Source organism: Scleropages formosus, chromosome 23, assembly GCF_900964775.1.
Source record: "Scleropages formosus chromosome 23, fSclFor1.1, whole genome shotgun sequence".
In the NCBI taxonomy this organism is placed as follows: Eukaryota; Metazoa; Chordata; class Actinopteri; order Osteoglossiformes; family Osteoglossidae; genus Scleropages; species Scleropages formosus.
This window is the reverse complement of record NC_041828.1, coordinates 7,387,040-7,404,741: the sequence shown is the minus strand read 5'-3', so window position 1 is coordinate 7,404,741 and position 17,702 is coordinate 7,387,040. Positions and strand designations below refer to the sequence as shown.

Below are 17,702 nucleotides of genomic sequence, written 5' to 3'. Positions count from 1 at the left end.
AAATTAGAAAAAGTAAGATGTTGTGCTGGTACTAAAGCACCTGTAAGGTGTCTACTGACTGATATTTCATTTTTGTCTGAAAGTGCGATATTAAAAAAATCCATGACAAACCTCAAGTGAAAACTGAAATTTGGCTTTTAAATGAGGCAAATGGCACAGGAAAGTGCCACCTCCCTTTACTGTGGTTATGAAACAGGAAACATCCTCAATGTGAGAAATATCGTGGGGTGAAAAAGGCAGTTAAATCAACAGCTCAGCATGCTGTATCCCTACGTACTGATCTGCGTTCAGGCAGTGTCCCTCCATGAGAGGGTGGCCCATCGAGAGCAGGATTCATCCACGGATCCGAGGGCATCAAAGCAATGCGAGTTCCTGGAGATGGAGCCCTGCCCGTGTTCCCAGCAGGCTCACGTTACATGTAATGTACAGACTGGTTCCGGAAAACACTACCGCACACACAAACTAGGTGCGTTACTCGCTGAAACCAAGTAGGCAGCCTAAAGCAGTCACCTCTAGGCTCCATCTAAACACAGCACAATGACCAGACTAATTATTTCCTCTTAATGACAACATGAGTTAATTTAAACTCATTTATTTCACTATTACCTTTTTATTCTACACAAAACATCAATTGCATTGACGATGGAGCAGAAATATGGAAACCAAACGAATATGCCCCCTCTGAGAGCTTTTCGTGGAAAATCTAAATGCCTTTTACCAGAGCGACTTAATTATTCAGCAGGCAGTATGAGTCAGTCATGCATTTACTCCATTTCTGAGGTGACACACAGGGTAACAGATGATCTCAAGGTACACACTCCTGCAGTGGGTGTTACGCGTTCACGCAGCTGTTGTTACACTCCCTTCTTATGTGATCTCAGTGCGTCCAAAAAATACTGTCTGAAAGCTTCCATTCTTAAATGTCAATGTTTTTTGCTTAGCTGACACTTGTGCCCAATTAAATAGCAGGATATTTTACTGGTGCAATTAAGGTTGGGTACCTTGCTCAAGGGTAATAAAGTAGGACTTGAACTAGTAGCCTTCCAGTTACAGATCTGAGTCTGTAACCCTCCAGCTACCTGATGCAAAGGTATAAAGACGCGGAGGAGTGTTTCCTTAAATACACAGAAGATGTCAGTGCAGACAGACCTCTGTAAAGACGAGAGACAAAAAAAAATAAGAGCATCCATGTCCCATTCTGTCTGGCAGGCAGCAGCTGGACAGTAAGGAATCTTGGGAAATCATGGGAAAATGAGAGAACTCCTGCACAACGCCTTCCCCTAGAGGGCACTTAGTATACAAGAGAGCAGTTGTTGATGACGACACTTTAGATAATCTAGAAATGACAGGTGTCCGAATGAATCTCTGACCAGGAAAAAGGCACAAAAGAAAACTGATAAAAAAAAAAAAAAAAAAGGTTTGTCAACTCAAAGACTCATACACTATATATTTTATAGCAATAAAATATAGTAATGAAGCATATCTTTGCTTTAAAGTAACAAAGCGTATAACAAATCTGCTGTTTCACAGTATTTGCGTGCGTTGCATGAGGACTGAGCTTCTGTTATGCCGATACCAGGCTTTACTGTATTTCATCAGATGGCAGACCACCATTAGGAATCTGCGGTAGCTCTAAGGCCAGTCTGCCTCTACCTTGATGATGAGCCTTTCTGAAGCATGATGACTTCAGAGTTCCTAGACTAAACTGTAATCACTGCTTTACCCGCTGCTTTGCATCATAAAAACCCAGGGATGCTACGGCTTCAAACTTGCAGAATGCTGCACCACGCTTGCTAAAAGGGTTAGTGTGTGAAAATAAAGTGGCTCTACAATCAAAGTTTCTAAAGCCTTCCTTCCCCTCTGCATTCAGTAGGATCTGAAAATAGACGGCCCTTTGGGACGTCGGCAAGACTTTGGGCTTTTCTCGTTTCAGTTCATCCAGAACGGTGCATTACTGCGGATCTGACAAAACGTCCGTCCTAATTAGAGCTGGGATCAGGTCACTGATCCTTACAGGAACTGCCCAGGAAGCACATGTACTGAAGAACCATCAGGCAGTACTTTATGGCCACAGAAATGAAAAATATCACTAAGGGGAAAAAATATTCTATGCCAATTATGATAAAAGGCTATAATTCTGAGTCATATACTTTGGCTCTAGTATCTCACATCATCAAGAAGCGGAGAAGACCCATGAAGAATTACCACTGACAATCTAGCTGAGAAAGACGACATGTTTATCCTATTGTCTTGACATGAAAAGCAGCATTGTTATTATTTATTCAACTCATTAAAAATTATTTCCCCATTGAGACTGGGGATGTGGAGGAAATCAGCTCCACCACAATCAGAATTTTACCTGCAAAACAGACGTCAACAGCTGGCACAGCGTCCAGTGATTACAGAGTCTTGGTATAAACAGTCCGATTTGACAGAGGAAGCAGTTGAATCTGATGTTTGTGTAACATAACACCATATGCAAAATTATTATGATGGGTTGTAGTAAAAATAGTTCTTCCAAAATAGCGATAGCAAGAAGTATATTGTCCTGAATTGAACAAGTTACTTCTGAGAACAACCTCTACTCTTGAGGACATCTATTGTGACAAAATCTGCTCAGCATCTTGACTCTATCCAAAATCACTGATTATAAATATCAGCAAGCATTCCTTGATATAACTGTGACAGTTATAAAGCATGACTATTTTAAAAAGCTAAGTACTTATAGACTGGCGTAACAAATCCCCCCCCCCCCCAAAGGACTTGCAGCTTCTCAATGACATACGAGATGTGGACAGACATTACCTCTCTTTATCTCTGAAACAAACACACACACACACACACACACACACACACACACACACACACACACACACACACACACACAGAGCCTTGAGCTGGCATTGTCACAAGCATTTTCTGCAGAGATCAAAGTTAATCCTGCAAGCAGTTCAAAAAGAGAGACACAGTTGATGCTCAGACAAAAATACTCTTGAAAGTGTGTCAGAATAAAGAATTAGTACAGAAAAATGAAAAGAATCTGTGTGCTTCATGTTTAGGGACGTTCACTAGATTGTTGCCCAAAGATACTTAAAAATGGCGATGAACTACTGCTACGAATATGAAATTTTGTATTTGTAACTCATGTCTTCATTAATCTCTAAACCAGTAATAAGAACAACAGGAATTAATCAGGGAGAATCTTGTGCAGCTGGGTTGCAGTATACATATCCTGGAAGAACCTACATAAAAAATAATTAAAAAAAAAAAAAAATGCGAGTACCCCTAGGAAACCTGGCTAATACTTGTGTAAGGCAATCTGGTTAGAAAAGTGAAAGCAAATCAAGCCACGCCACAAGTGTCCCGCATGTGTGGGAACTACTGCAGAAAAGCTGAGAAGACACGTTGGCTGGTTCTGTGATCTAACTCGTTAATTGAATGGCTTAAGAAAAAAATCATTTCCAGCAAATGGACTCAGACTTTTGACTACTACTGTACAGCAGCAGAAAGTAGCTTCATCGGTGTGTCTGACTCCTTCGTGCTCCGGCTCCAGACACTCTACAGCAACATGCTCACCGTGGCTCCCTGTGTGCACCACACTCGTTGAGCACACCAGGTCCAACAAGCAAACACAGGTCATAAAGATGGGAGAAAGCATAGCCAAGGGTTTTTCGTACACCCACCTTTGTCCACTGAGAAGCCGTTCTACAATACACAAGCGTACTCCAAACTGAACTTTATATTTTCATGCTTTTGTTTCTAGCATCCTCGCTAAGGATATCCGTTTAGAAGAAAAACATCACATATAGACAGCAAAATAATGTACATTTTTTGGAGAGTATACACTATGTAGATGACCTGTAATATCAATGCACCCATTTCATTTTTCTGTCCCTTCTTCGTCCTGATCCCTTGAGAACATCACTTTGCGCATCAGCAGCATCCTTCCAATAACCATTTCTAGAGCAAACGTTCAACACTCATTAGACTCATTAGCAATGCGGGACTGAGGGTATTCTGTCCTCTCTTTCCAGGGACACCATACGAGTGCCATCGATCTGCAGAGGGCTCTCTCACTGGCAGGGCCCTGCAGCTGAGTGGGAAGAGTGGAGTGGGAACAGCTGAGCAATAACGAGTCCAGTGCTGCCATGCGGAAAGAGCCCACCCTCCCACCTCCACCCCCGAGTGGTGCACCCTGTCCTCTTCTCACAAAAGCTCTGTCCCTGTGTGACCCAGCTCCGCAAGGGCCAGGGAGGGAGTTGCTAAGGGAGGCAGATGTGGCCATACACAAATATAGATTACACACAGACGAACATGCACTGACACACAACCACACACACTTTGACACACTAACACACGTTATCGCAAATGCATAGACGTAGTACATACACACATACACAGATGCTAGCCCTCGTACTGTTTGACCGATCGGAAATAAAGCAGTTGGGCTGCTATTTTACATGCATGCTCGTATCATAGGTGCTGACTTAAAAACAACACAAAAATGAATAATGAATTTATTATTGCTCATGTGTCCTGTGCACTTAACAAGCTGATTAAATGTGCAGCTGTAAAGTGAAGCTAACGGTGACATTCTCGTCCTGAGGCTTGTGACTCGGCCAGGGATGGCTGTTTTGCATTTTCAAGCGGTTAACCATGAATACTGAGCATTGAAACCAGTGCACTGTGGATATGAAGAGTCACTACATCAGGTAATTTCCACTCGGCATCAAACCCTGCCATTTAATGCGGGTGCATCTTCATGGCAAGGCAGACGAAAACAAGGCGAGCAGATGGTGTTTTCATTAAAAGAATGCAGCTAAAGGAATAAATGGATTGACCGTGTTGGAGGGTACCTCACTGAAATGAGCTCATTACCTCTATCCACTGAACCAAGAGAGACTAACATTAAAAACACTTATTTTATATTAAAAAAAAAAAAAGCTGACAGTCAAGATGCAAATGCAGAACAGTCAAAACTTGACAACTACAGGATCATGCAACTGAGAGCTTGTGAAAAGCCCTTTCCATCAAGTCTGTCCGCAGCGATAAGAAGAGCCATTATCAGCAACAACCCATCAATAGATAAAGTCACAATTATTTCTCCCCAGGGTAAAGAATTTGCCTCCGAGCACAAGAGGGCGACTCAGCTTGTTTGTCCAATCAGGACACAGGTTCCCAAGAGGCAATCAGTGAGTGAGAGTGTGGAGAAGGGGGTGGACGGAGCTATGATGTCATTGCCTGCGGAGACAGCCTGTTACATTGAGAGGCCTGCACTCTTACCTTGGATCCTCCTGAAATTTCAATCAAACTCCAGACTTGACCGGACAGACACTTCTGTAGAACACCTAGAAGAAGAAAGAAAAAGCTTCCTTTACTCTAAGTGAAGGCAAGCTAAAGCAATGTAGATGTACGGTGGTCTTTGTTGCGGTTCAATACAAAGTACAATTCTGTAAAACGAGGCAGCGTGGTTATTGTGTACGAAAAACTGAATAATGATAATATCTTGGCAGTTTCCCTCCCCACACACGTCGTCATCAGTTTCACTGGGGTTTTTAGCGCAGCTATCTCTGAATACTGAACGGCCCACTCTGTCTGCGTGGAGTTTGCGTACGTCTCAAGCGAACTAGTCACCCTACATTGCCCATAGTGTGAGTATATGTTCCTGAGTGAGTGCGTTACATTGGACAAAGGTGTCAGCACAATGATTGTACATTGCTTTGGATAAAAGCTTCTGCTACATGAACAATTGTTAACGTACTGCCTCCAATTATTTGTCCATATTATGTTATTTTTGTGCACGTTCTGATATCAGCATTTTCATCACATTTCGATAAAACATAGTATGTGTCACAAGTATTAACAGCAACGTAATGCTGCTGTTACTCTTTGCTCCTTCACATACCTGGAGCGTCACGCAAAATGACAATAACCACTGTCCAAAAGAAAAACAGAACATACTGCCCGTGGTCCTCCAGTGCCCAACCAAACATTACTGCCCTGCACTGTTTTAACAGGTTAATTTCCCACCTACCTGGGCTTCATTTCATTTTTGTTGGAGAAAATCAGACCTTGGAAACCTTATGCTATTTTAGGCCTTGCTGTGCTCACGTCTCTTGTTCTGCCGTCAACAGACTTCAAGTTTCAATGATAAAGTTCTGTAAACTTTAGCCCAGCCAAATAAAATGCACTTTGTGCCTTACTTCAGCAATAAGTGCATAACTTTGCATAATAAATTAATTAAATATGACTCAGTGTACATCTTCAATGTTCAAACATGCAAGCTCCTTTGAGAAAAGTAACTTCTTGCTTATTAACTGTACGTACATAGATACATGGACTTGCAATAGTTTTTCCCCGTTGGAGAATGCTCTTCAGAAGAAACATTGTTGGAAAGTTCTCATACAGCCTTTGAAAGGCTATAATTAGGCTACAATAAAATATCGAATAATAACTTTAACCTGATGCACATATTGATATAAATGCAGATATATATCACTTTCTCTATATGAAAGCATTGGTTACAGCAGTTATTATAAATACATATATGATACTGTATGCACTTGGACCACTGTAGCATTGTTGACTGGTACTGGAATTCTGCTGCACGTCAAGTTTATTCCAAATACTGTGATGCTCACAATTTCAGCAGGTATGTTATACTGATATTGGTAGAATTTTGGTTTGAGTCTCTGCACTCACTGGGTTGTTAAGTGTCCTTTGAATCAGTGACTCATATTTCTTTCACAGAATGTAGCTGTCTAAAGCCAGTATTCCCTGTCCTACAATGCACTGCCATTTTTTGGGCTTTTCACAGTGATGTTTGTTCAGATGACAGAATTCAGACATAAACAAAAATTTGCATGTCCTTTATATATTAGTCTTTTATTTCAAAGCAGTATCTCATAGGAAAAATGTGGCAGGAGATATACCAAAAACTAGGTCAGATTTAAGTACATAACCAGTGTTGCAATTCATCATAAAGTAGCAAGATAAATCTCCTATCCATAACAATCTTATCTGAAACTGTCATATAAACTGGGCAATAACTAAAACAAATACATTTAATCTTCCTTTTTAAGTATTAAAGGTGGGGACACAATAGCCTTTTCTGCTTTAAGGGGGGATGTATTTTATTTCTGTTTAACTATTTCCCCTAAAATGAATGGTAAAAGTGGTGTTAATGATTAATTTTGTTACTCCCCCTTCCATCCTCCAATTAAAAAAAACACTTCAAAAACACTACTTGAGTTTCAATAAACATTAAAGCATGCGATCAGTGTCTCCTTTTGTCTCGCCAGGTCACCCTTCCTACTTCAGAGAAGCACATTCTAGGTGCTGACATTTCTCCCATTTCTATCATGCCCCCGTTTATTTCGGTACATTCTCATCAAGCCACCCTTTTCACTTGATTGGTGGTTGCTAGTTGCCATGGTGATTAAACGATATCTGCAAGGTTGAAAATCCAACTATTTCCGCTTACAAAAGAGACTTTTGCTTGCTTGCCATCATTTTCCCCTTCCTTCTGAGTCATGCACCTTGAGCTCTGCGACATGGTGGAAAAACACAGCACACGCAGCATAACGACACAAAAAGATACAGATCCACAGCAATGGAACACAACAACATAATTTATGCCCATTATCACACTTTTAATAGCTAGATCGTTATTAGGTCTTTGACAACCTAGGAAATATTCAATGCAGCTTTACGTCTCTGACAATAAAGTGTAGATAACGGTCATGCATGAGCACGAAAACAAAGTCTCTGTCCTTCAAATTGGGCTTGGCTTGGACACAGAAAGCAGGCACATCACGGCCTGCACGTGTCCCGTCACTCCAGGGTGCTTTGCACTGCTGCTTCCCCTTCGCTGTCAGAGCCATGGATGACTGGCTGATTTGACGCAGATCACCCACCAAAACAAGCCAGCTGTTCACTCTGATTCGAACATCTCCGCAAGGAGCTGTTCCCAAAAATTTTTTTTAAAGAAAACTAATAGAAAGGGAAGGGATGGTAAGGTGACCGAGGGCTTCCTGAAACCAAATCATTTCTGCTGTTCATTACTGAATATTTCTGGTTTTCCAAGAAGAGGAGAATCCAGCTGAGTGCATGCAAAGCAGACCTAGAGAAGAAACTGGTTTCTACTAAACACAAGTTACATTTGTACATAACTAAGAGAGCACTGACACATCAGTCAATTTAGCACACTACAAAGGGAACAACTGGCGCTTTGACAAAGAGGATGCAGTGAGAAGAGGAAAAATAAATGTCTTTAGCATCTGGGAGTGAAGCCTTCACTGTGAGTCTTCATGCTGAAACAAAGTCATTACAGGATCTGAGGATGACAGACGAGAGAGTGGCCTGCGTGACACTGTTCAGTAACTGTATACACTCAAGGAAGCAAAGGGCGAAAAGTGCACGTGCACTTTAGTCATTCCCCAGTTTTGCTCTAACAAATCATTCAGATGTACAAATTGGTGAACATTTGTGGGTTTTTGGGAAAAGTGTCAGCTGAAAAGCAGAATAATGGTACTACAGTACAACATCAGCACCGGCAACAACAGCATTAATAAAGGTGATAATAAATCGGCTACTTGTGTTATCGCCATGAGTATAAGAGAAAGATTATTTTCTGTTGTCCAGTTACTAAGGCTGCAGATAATGACAAAAACGTCCTTGAGACTACCTGGCCATCAGGGTTCACATGCGTACCAAACCACTCGCCCACTGCAGCAAATTGCCCAGAATGCTTAAAAAAAATGCCCTCAGCTGAGCTGTAAGTTGAGGCAGAAAGCGAGGCCAGGTCAAGCGAGGACGCATGTTGAGCTGCGCCGAATCCTCATCATGGACAAGACTGCTTTCAGGAACATGCAAATAAAACAGTAAAAACAAAAGCTTCGGGGTGATGTTTAAAGTGCACCCTCATATTCTGCCCGTGTCCACGCATTTCAAACAAGTGTTAGCCATCAACTAAAAGACAGAGAGCACCCCAATGCATTCTGGGGCAGGGAGGACAGTTCAGGACAAACACGACAACTTAAGCATACTAAGATAAGTTATTCAGACAAAATGAATAAAAAAATGAAGCAAGACAAAAAAAAAGGACAGGAAAATGGAAATAGGTCACCTGAGCTTAGCTAAACCATGTACCACAAATGCCAAAAATGAACCTTGTTATCAAAACAGAAGTCCAGCACATTAAGTCCCACAAATTTTCATTTTGGAGCACACATTAATTTTCAGGTAATGTCCTTTCATTTGAGATGGCAGGTGCTATTTTTGTCTCTTCATATGACCCCTGTCTTGCTACACCCGCAGGAGGTTGTGAAAGAGCATGACCACTGCAAGGTCCGCCTGCTGCATGTCATTTGTTACAGTTAATCTCCAAGGCCAACTTTCTCTTTACACATTTGTCCCATAACCCAACCCCTACTACTCCCAACATTCTAGCCTTGGTACATAACTCAGATTTGTTTGGCGTTGCGACGTCACGGACCAATGTCAGCTTCCATGTGGTCAAGTGTCATGTGGCAGCAAATAACAACATGCGATTGGGCAGCAGGTGGCATAGTTACTAAGGACATCTACCTGTAATTTGCTCAAATTCCACTCTCAACACCGCTGTAGTACCACTGAGCGAGGCACATGCCCAGAGTTGCTTGAGTGAAACATTTAGCAGTCCAGCTGCGCATTTAACACTAGAACTACCAAAATTTCACTGCTGATGATGAAATCATTATAGGTCTGTTGCCTACTCATGAGAAGGGGATAACTAAGAATGAAAAACTAAATTATTTTGACAAGACCGATTGTAAAGAAATGAAACTAAGTTAAAAAAACAAAATTAAACTATTGATATCTTAAATATAAAACATTACAAATACTGAGAAGTACAAAAATTCAGAGGCCTGAATGAAAATAGTGTAGGGTAAGATTTGAGTAAAAGATCAACATCTGATCATGCATACATGTATGCTAGTGTAGTAAAAAGATGGTAGAGTATATATGGTAAGAACAACAAAATTATAATATTATGTTCTGTACTATAATACAGACATGAGTTGCTTAATGACGGGGATACATTCTGAGAAACGCGTCCAACAATTTCGACATTGTGTGAACATCATACAGTGTACTTATTCAAACCTAGATGGTATAGCCTTGATACAGTCAAGAGACACAGTAAACACAACATTTATGGCACTGCTGCCGGCGTAACACAGCGTACTGTTTTACAGTAAACATTTTCTATAAGTAGAAAGAGTACACTGTAAAATAATGATAAAAGTACAGTACAGCAAATACATAAACCAGTAACTTAGGTGTTTATTATCATTATCAAGTATTAGGTACTGTACATAATTGTACGTGCTATACTTTCATGACTGGCAGCGCAGTAGGTTTGTTTACAGCAGCACCACTACGAACACGTGAGTAACACGTTGCGCTACGATGTTACAATGGCTATGACATTGCTCATCGATAAAAGTGAGTCGTTGCCTAAAATGTCATTAATTGGCGCATGATTATACATCTTTGTAGTTAAACTGGAGAGGTGGTGGAATTAAACTTTGTTCCACACGGAATATGCGAGTTCAATTTTACATCCAAGAGTCACATGGAAAAAAGTCACAAACAGCCATTCATGCAATTTAAAAGAAGTAAAACTTTGAATTATTTCTAAGACACAGTGGTTCAGTTAACCACAAGAGCAGTTCTGGTTTTAATAGTTGACCAGTTAGAGCAGCAAATCATAGGGCTTCCTCACTTAAAGAGCTACAAGGGAATTTAAATAGTTATTTTACTAAAGAAGAATGCTCCCCTTCATACTGAAATTATTAAAATGAGAACTATAATACTTTAAAGCCCTGCTAAAAATGTCACAGTTGTTATTCTTTATTAGTATTATGAAATTAATTGATAACTTGTCCAGGGTGACTTACAAGTGGTGTTTATGTTCATCTGTTTGTGAAAAATGTTCCAATTTCAAGCAGAAATACCGTTGAAATTGTACAGCTGCTGCTCTGAAAGCAAGATATTCCTAAAATACTTTCAATTTAAAAAATGGTTTAAAAAGGCACTTTTTTTTTTTTTTATTTATTTTTTTGTTTAAATTGCATTCTCTTCTGAATGCATTTCACATTTTTAGGGATAATCAGAGATGCAGTCACAGACTCTGATGTTCACTTATATCCCTAAATATGATACACTTAATATGCAACCACGTGAAACAGATCATAAAATGTTAGTAAGAACCAGAAAGCTACAACATTTTGCATTAAAACAAGAGCCTTATAAATAAGAAGTAAATTTACAACCATTTCCTGGGCTTGGCAACTAGGACTCACATATGTACACAACACACCCCAGTGCCCTCCAGTCAGAATCAGGCTTTCCCCAAGTGAGAGAAAACTCAGACAGGACAGGCAGCCGGCTGGACTGTGGCAAGCCCTCCTGTGGGACACTTGCTGGCAAAGGCACAGGAAATGTTAAAATCCCAAACCTGCATGACATTCCAGACTGTCCTCTCAAAAAAGGAAAACAACAACTAAGAGAAAGTACTAAGTTTTAACTACTTACCATGACTGGCACGAACAACAAATAAACAGGGTACACCCTTCTAAGTGCATTGTAACGCCTGTCCAAGGTAGGAAAAACAGTAGAAAGTTCAGTACAAAATGTGCTCAAAAAATAAGTGGGGAGGGAAAAGAAGGGAGAGGAGGGGGAAAAAAAAAAAAAAAAAAAAAAAAAAAAAAAAATTGTTCACCCCCCCAACCCACCCCATCTTTCAATGGACACGTCTGTCCGTCACACTCAGTTCCAGCAGAATGAATTGCGCTGCCAAGCTGCAAATAGGTCAGCGATAGGCGCCCACAGATTTTCTCCCAGTCTCCTCCTCTTATTGGCTGATCGGAGCAGTATCGGTGCCAAAACCTGGACACCGCGTTGGCCGAGCCCTGGCTGGCCGGGAAGTGAACCAAGCTGTGTGAGTGATAGCAGCTCCGTTAAAAAAACCTTGCTGATCTACACCTCCCTATGAGGAGGGAGAAAAGCTCACTGTCTTTTAACTCATCAGCCGACACTATGGTGCAGGGGGAGTAGAAAAACAAACAGATAAACAACTGATGTCACACATTCAAACCATGGGGAGAATTCCTCAGATGCAGAGACCACGGGGAGCTGGCATTACTATAACAAATGTTCTGAGCCCTGCACCCGGCCTGCAGCTGGAACCCTACAGGTTTTCTGAAGATTTGTTCCAGTACTTCTCAGTATTGTTGAATCCTCAAAGGGGTTATACCAAAACACTTTCCCCTTCCAAGTTTTAACACAACTCTTGTAAGTTTGGAGTCCTTCATGACACAAACCAATACACAGGAGCACAGGTATTTGTTCATTCATCATCAGTAACAGACAAAAACATACATTTATATTATTATACCCTTTCATAAAATATTAGGTGAACTCACCAGGGAAATAATGCGTTAATAGTAACACATTATATTCTAGCAAGCCATAGCATATTTTTAGAAGACTCGATATGCGTCTTGCTTTTGGACGATGATGTGGAAAACTCAGGAGTCGAGAGAACAGAAGGCTGTTATTTTCTCAGTTAATCCTAAAACTGAATATGTGCACAGGTAAGAAAAAAATGAATATTCTGGGCTGAAATGAGAAAGAAAAGCAGCAATTAAATAGCAGTGTGCACAAGAGTCATATGCATAAAAGCATCACAGTCCAACAGCATTTAATCACCCTTCTCTACATGGTCACATGTGGAATTCGGAGAGATGTGGATACAGCCAGTAGTCAGCTTCTCTCTTTTTCTAACCTAGACTGAGTGTATACGAAACCAGAACCAGCTGGAGTTCCTCTGGAGAGACCCTTATCGATTTGACATAATACATAAGTCCAAGATAATTAACAACTTGGAGATTAAAAGTTTAAACAGCTGTCACCATATTTAACCTAACCCAAAACTGCATGTGATGTTTTCCAGCACATATACTTCAGAATATAAAATAAAACAAAATGATTATTGTGCCAGACTTCAAGTGCATATTCGTCAGCATGAGCACAAGTAAACAAAGAAGAATAAATATCTGTTTAACAGAAATATAAAATACAAACAAAACACAAGAAAAGAGGACAGCAGAAAATCAAGTATTTTAAAAAACTTTTAACCTTATTATTACAGACTGAACTCTTAGCAGGCAGCCTCCAGCCCTGAATAATGGTTTTTATTATATTAATATTATTTCATAAACTCAATACGAACATGCTTATCTTTGAAAAACAACTGATATTTGACATTAACAAAAAAAAAAAAAAACTCATATTGCATAATAGAGTCATTTTCCCTGTTAAAGAGCTGCTTCATGTAAATGTCTAGATTTGTTAGCATTAAGCCTGAGGCTAAGAGAAACATAGTAACATTGTCCTGATACCCCAACTGTACCAGTCTCTTTGTTTTGCAGTGTGTTTTTAATGCAGGTTAACAAGAAAAAATTCCTGCCAACACGCCAGCCTTTATATCATCACTTAAATTACACTTTAATGTATTAAATGAATATTCAGTCTTGCATACAACCTTTCTGTAACTAAAGCCACTGCAAACAATTTGTTTACAGAGTGAGAGAGAGAAGTGATGCAAAGCAGTTCACAGCGCACACACGCGCACGAGGGCGCGCAACACACACATCTGGAAACCTTTCTGAAGCCAAACAAACATTTGTGCTTTCCCAATTTGGGGAAAACAACAGGAGCTACATTTCACCCTGAATGTCATGAGCATGGACTGTAGTGACTGGGTTCTTTTTTGGAGTGTGGGAGTGGGAATGGGGTCTAACTTTCCCTTTTTGAAAACACACACCCAGGCACAGTGTTGGAAGAGCAGTACCTCCCAATGTTTTCTAAACAAGTCAGGAGTCTGAACAGATTCTTCTCCCCTCTGTAGGCATCGGAATGCATTTTTCCGACCCAAATACCGCACACAAAATGAAACTCCTCACAAAACCGCAGCCTTCCTTCTCAGCCGTTCCTAGCAATGCGAGTACTTTCTGTCGAGATTAAAAATTAATTTAGTTTAAAAACGTTCATCTAGAAGACTTGCATACTATCACTGCTTGGTGCATTTCTTGTTGATAACAAAAATAAACAGATGTAACGAGGTAAACAGCACAGGTATGGGGTCATGGAGTTTGCATTTTTACAAGAGCCACAGCCACAGTAAACATTTTGTAGGAAGCCAAATAAAAGTACGGTTTGAAACCATGCAATGAGAATTTGAAATGTGCATCTAAAAGTGATGAATGACAACGAAGAGATGAATGAATGGCACCAATCGGAAAACATCAAGACAATGTAACAGTGATGTCAAGATGACAAATTCTGTATAAAAGTATGAACTGTAAAAACGGTTTTGTGACCCTGCTCCACTTAGATAAACATTAATGATGAAACAGCAGAAATCACAGAAGGATATCAAGGCCAAAAAGTAAAGAGAGAAAACATAAATATTCTGTTATAACTAGATTAAGTTTGCCCAGTCACCATACAAGGCCACACAGGAATGCTGAATGGCCAAGGCTGCTGAAATCAACAATAAATAAAAAGGGTTTGGAACAAAAACAAAATCTTTATTTTCTGCTTATCTTGGTGTCAGTTTTGTCCCCCTTCAAAATGACCCTGTTGTGGAGAAATATACTGATTAAGATCACCCCAGGTGCTTTGCCCGCAGAGAAAAAAAAATCACAACATCTACAGAAACGTAGCAGAAACAGACCCTAAAATGTGCAATTACAGATCAGTATTTATTATTATATTTTGTTTTGTACTGTGACTTTGAAATGTGATCTAGTGGAACAGATCAAGAATATAGTTTACAAATTTGGGACCATTATCTAAAAGATAATTATTTGGGTGTGTTTTCTGGTTCTCCTTAACACTGTGAAAACAGCATAGATTCTGGATCTTTTCCTCAATGGCACAACTGGCTGGTGTCCTTATCAATAATCCCAAAACATTCATAGCTTCTTCCTGGATGCAGAGTAATCGTCCATGCATGGTGAGAAAGGAATGCACACTGACCCATTCAGAGAGTGGCGATTCCCCATTCAAGGCAGGTGTCATGTGGTGAAGGACACCTATCTTGCTGAACCACAGGCTGGAGGAAGACTGACAAGACTCATAGACAGACCCTCTTTCTTGCTCTCTCTCAGAAGTAACTCACTGTCTCTGCTCAGCTTTCCCAATTTCATCCCATCATTTTATCCCCAGTTTTAATGAGAAATCCTTTCTCCAAGACCTTCACCAGGTCACTAGCCACTCAATGAAATTCTATTTACAAAGTCTAGGAAAAAATGGGGAGCACAAGAGTTCCTGTTGTATGACCACAAGGAATGGGATTTATATCAAATAGCATATAACACAAAGAGACAATAAGAACAATGAAAGTCAAATAAAAGCATAAAACATTCATCCATCTAGTAAGGTCAGACCCCAGAAATGTTTACCTGTCCTGAAATCTTTAATTTTGTTCATTCACTCTACCAGCTAATAACATTTCAGTGATTAAGTCAAACACATTTTTACAACTTACCCATTTTAACACCATTTTGTTTTGCCAGTTAAAGTAATCAGCAGAGAATCCAACAGCTCAAGGGGTTTCAGTATCACCTTTCAAGCTTCCATTGACAAAGGAACAAACCCAAGTATAGGAGTCAGGAGAGGAACCAATAAACTGCACTGAAGTACGGGCGCTTGCAAACTGAGGTGACCTGATCCATGTTACTAATAGGTGTGCATTCACTTCACACGGCATACTGGTTTCCAGTGTACATCACCATGCTAGCCCAACATGGCCGTTGGCCTGGATCTCAGTACTACCCCCAGCATACCCCCTGCATAGCTGCCGTCTGTGCTTCAAGGTTGTCCAGCTTCCAGAGTGCACACATTTCTGGATGGCGCCAATGCGGTTTTTTCCCCCAGTTCTGTATGCAGTCTCTTTAAAATTTTTTTTTTTAAAACTTTCATTCTGCAGAAACACTTCAGTAAAAGGCAAAAGAAGTGAATGAGGTTTGGTTCTTTTTGGGCAAAGAACTATTAACTGTTCACCTCTACTTTAACAATACACAAAAACCGACAAAACAGAAACTTACACCACTAATAACACATAATTAAATAAAAATACCTTTGTGTTATAATACGAAAACATTCAGGGTTATTTATTATACCACAGTCATATTTTTATACATCTCCAGAGTAAAGCCAACACAAGGTTGGGTGACTGGAGTTTAGCAGACAGTGTGAGGGTCCTCATGGAATTACTACTGAGTGCTGAAGGAAAAAAAAGGGCGGCACTTTTTATTGGCTTTTTGCTAATTGTTAATTAAAAGCTGGAAATTTGCACAAAGGAGCATGACTGGAATTCAGCCATTCAAAGCTCAAAATGAAAAAACTTACAAGTGTTATAAAACATTTCAATGGTAAAATTTCTCTGCGCTTCAATGGCTTATGTTTAAAGTGGCCTTCATTGCTATCAGACAAAGCAATAATAGATACCCTGCACAGAACATAGCAGGGTTACAAGAACACACACATACACACACACAGTGGACGAGCCGAAGATATTCTACAAGTGAGGAATATTCAGTCATCATCGCTATGTGACTCAAATCTGTTCACTCTTTTTACCCTTAGGGTTAAATTTATCATTACTGCAAAAATACAACAATTAAATACACTGCAGTGTTTCCTCAGAAGTATAACAAAATTCTAAACATACTTTTCTTCTCAAATACATATTCCCAGGCCTGTGATCCTAAGCCTATTTTCCTGTAATCCTAATTAGTAGCCCAATGCAACCTAAACCAAAAAAGTAACTGTTACAAATGTGTGCTTTGTTAATGATGCCCTGGAGCCTAAGCTTCCTGCAGCAAAATCAAGAAAAGAATTTCCTTTAAAAATCTCAAAGGCTCATTCACTCAGAAATATCTAAAAAAAAAACACTGGATCAACCCTAGGTTCCATTAACAATGTGATGAAAAAATACACACTTTAAAACACAGATACACAAAGTATGCATGTCTTCGTGTATAAAAATCATAAAGTTTGTTTAGAATCAGTCACATTTGCTAATCCCTTAAAGAGTGCAGATTTAACATTAACATCTTGTAATTCATTTATGTAATAAAATCTAAAAATTGTTTGTATGCAAAACAATCTTCCGCTTAAGAAATTTATTCGCTAAACTGCAGGAATTAAGATAAACCCCTTATCTTTTCAGGCCACAATTCAAATTTAGGAGTTGCACCACTAAGTAAAACTCAAATGTCCCATAATTGTGACTGCTAATAAGGACTGCTGTAAAACTGTCAACAAATTAACTGGTATCATACCATGCAAAAACTGAAAGAAAAAAATCTACTGTAAAAAGTTGTCTCCAGTTAGATATGCAATATGAATGTTCATCACCAAGCAGAGACCTTAAAAGAGAAAAAAAAAATGCATTAATAAAGCCAACTAAAACGGCCTGTTCAAATCATCATCCTTGGTTAACATCTATACATTAACCAAGAATGCAGTGTCATGTGACTGCAAGAAAGAAATCTCCCAAAAAAAAAAAAAAAAAAAAAAAACCTACAAAAACAATGTTGCCAGCATCTCTTATTAAACTGAATAGTTATGGATATCTTCCAATT

The 17,702-nt window shown here is 39.7% G+C and overlaps 1 protein-coding gene across 6 annotated transcripts in view; it reads right to left on the bottom strand.

Annotated features, from left to right (window-relative positions):
• Nucleotides 1–17,702, bottom strand: part of thrb (thyroid hormone receptor beta) — a 59,827-nt gene that overhangs the window by 25,398 nt on the left and 16,727 nt on the right. For 5 of the 6 annotated variants that reach the window (XM_018750363.2, XM_018750362.2, XM_018750366.2 and 2 more), the window contains exon 3: nt 5,284–5,348. The gene's annotated coding sequence lies outside the window, so the exon portion shown is untranslated. Of the gene's footprint in view, nt 1–5,283; nt 5,349–11,580; nt 11,710–17,702 lie in introns of those variants that run through there. The other variant, XM_018750364.2, reaches the window with a different exon arrangement.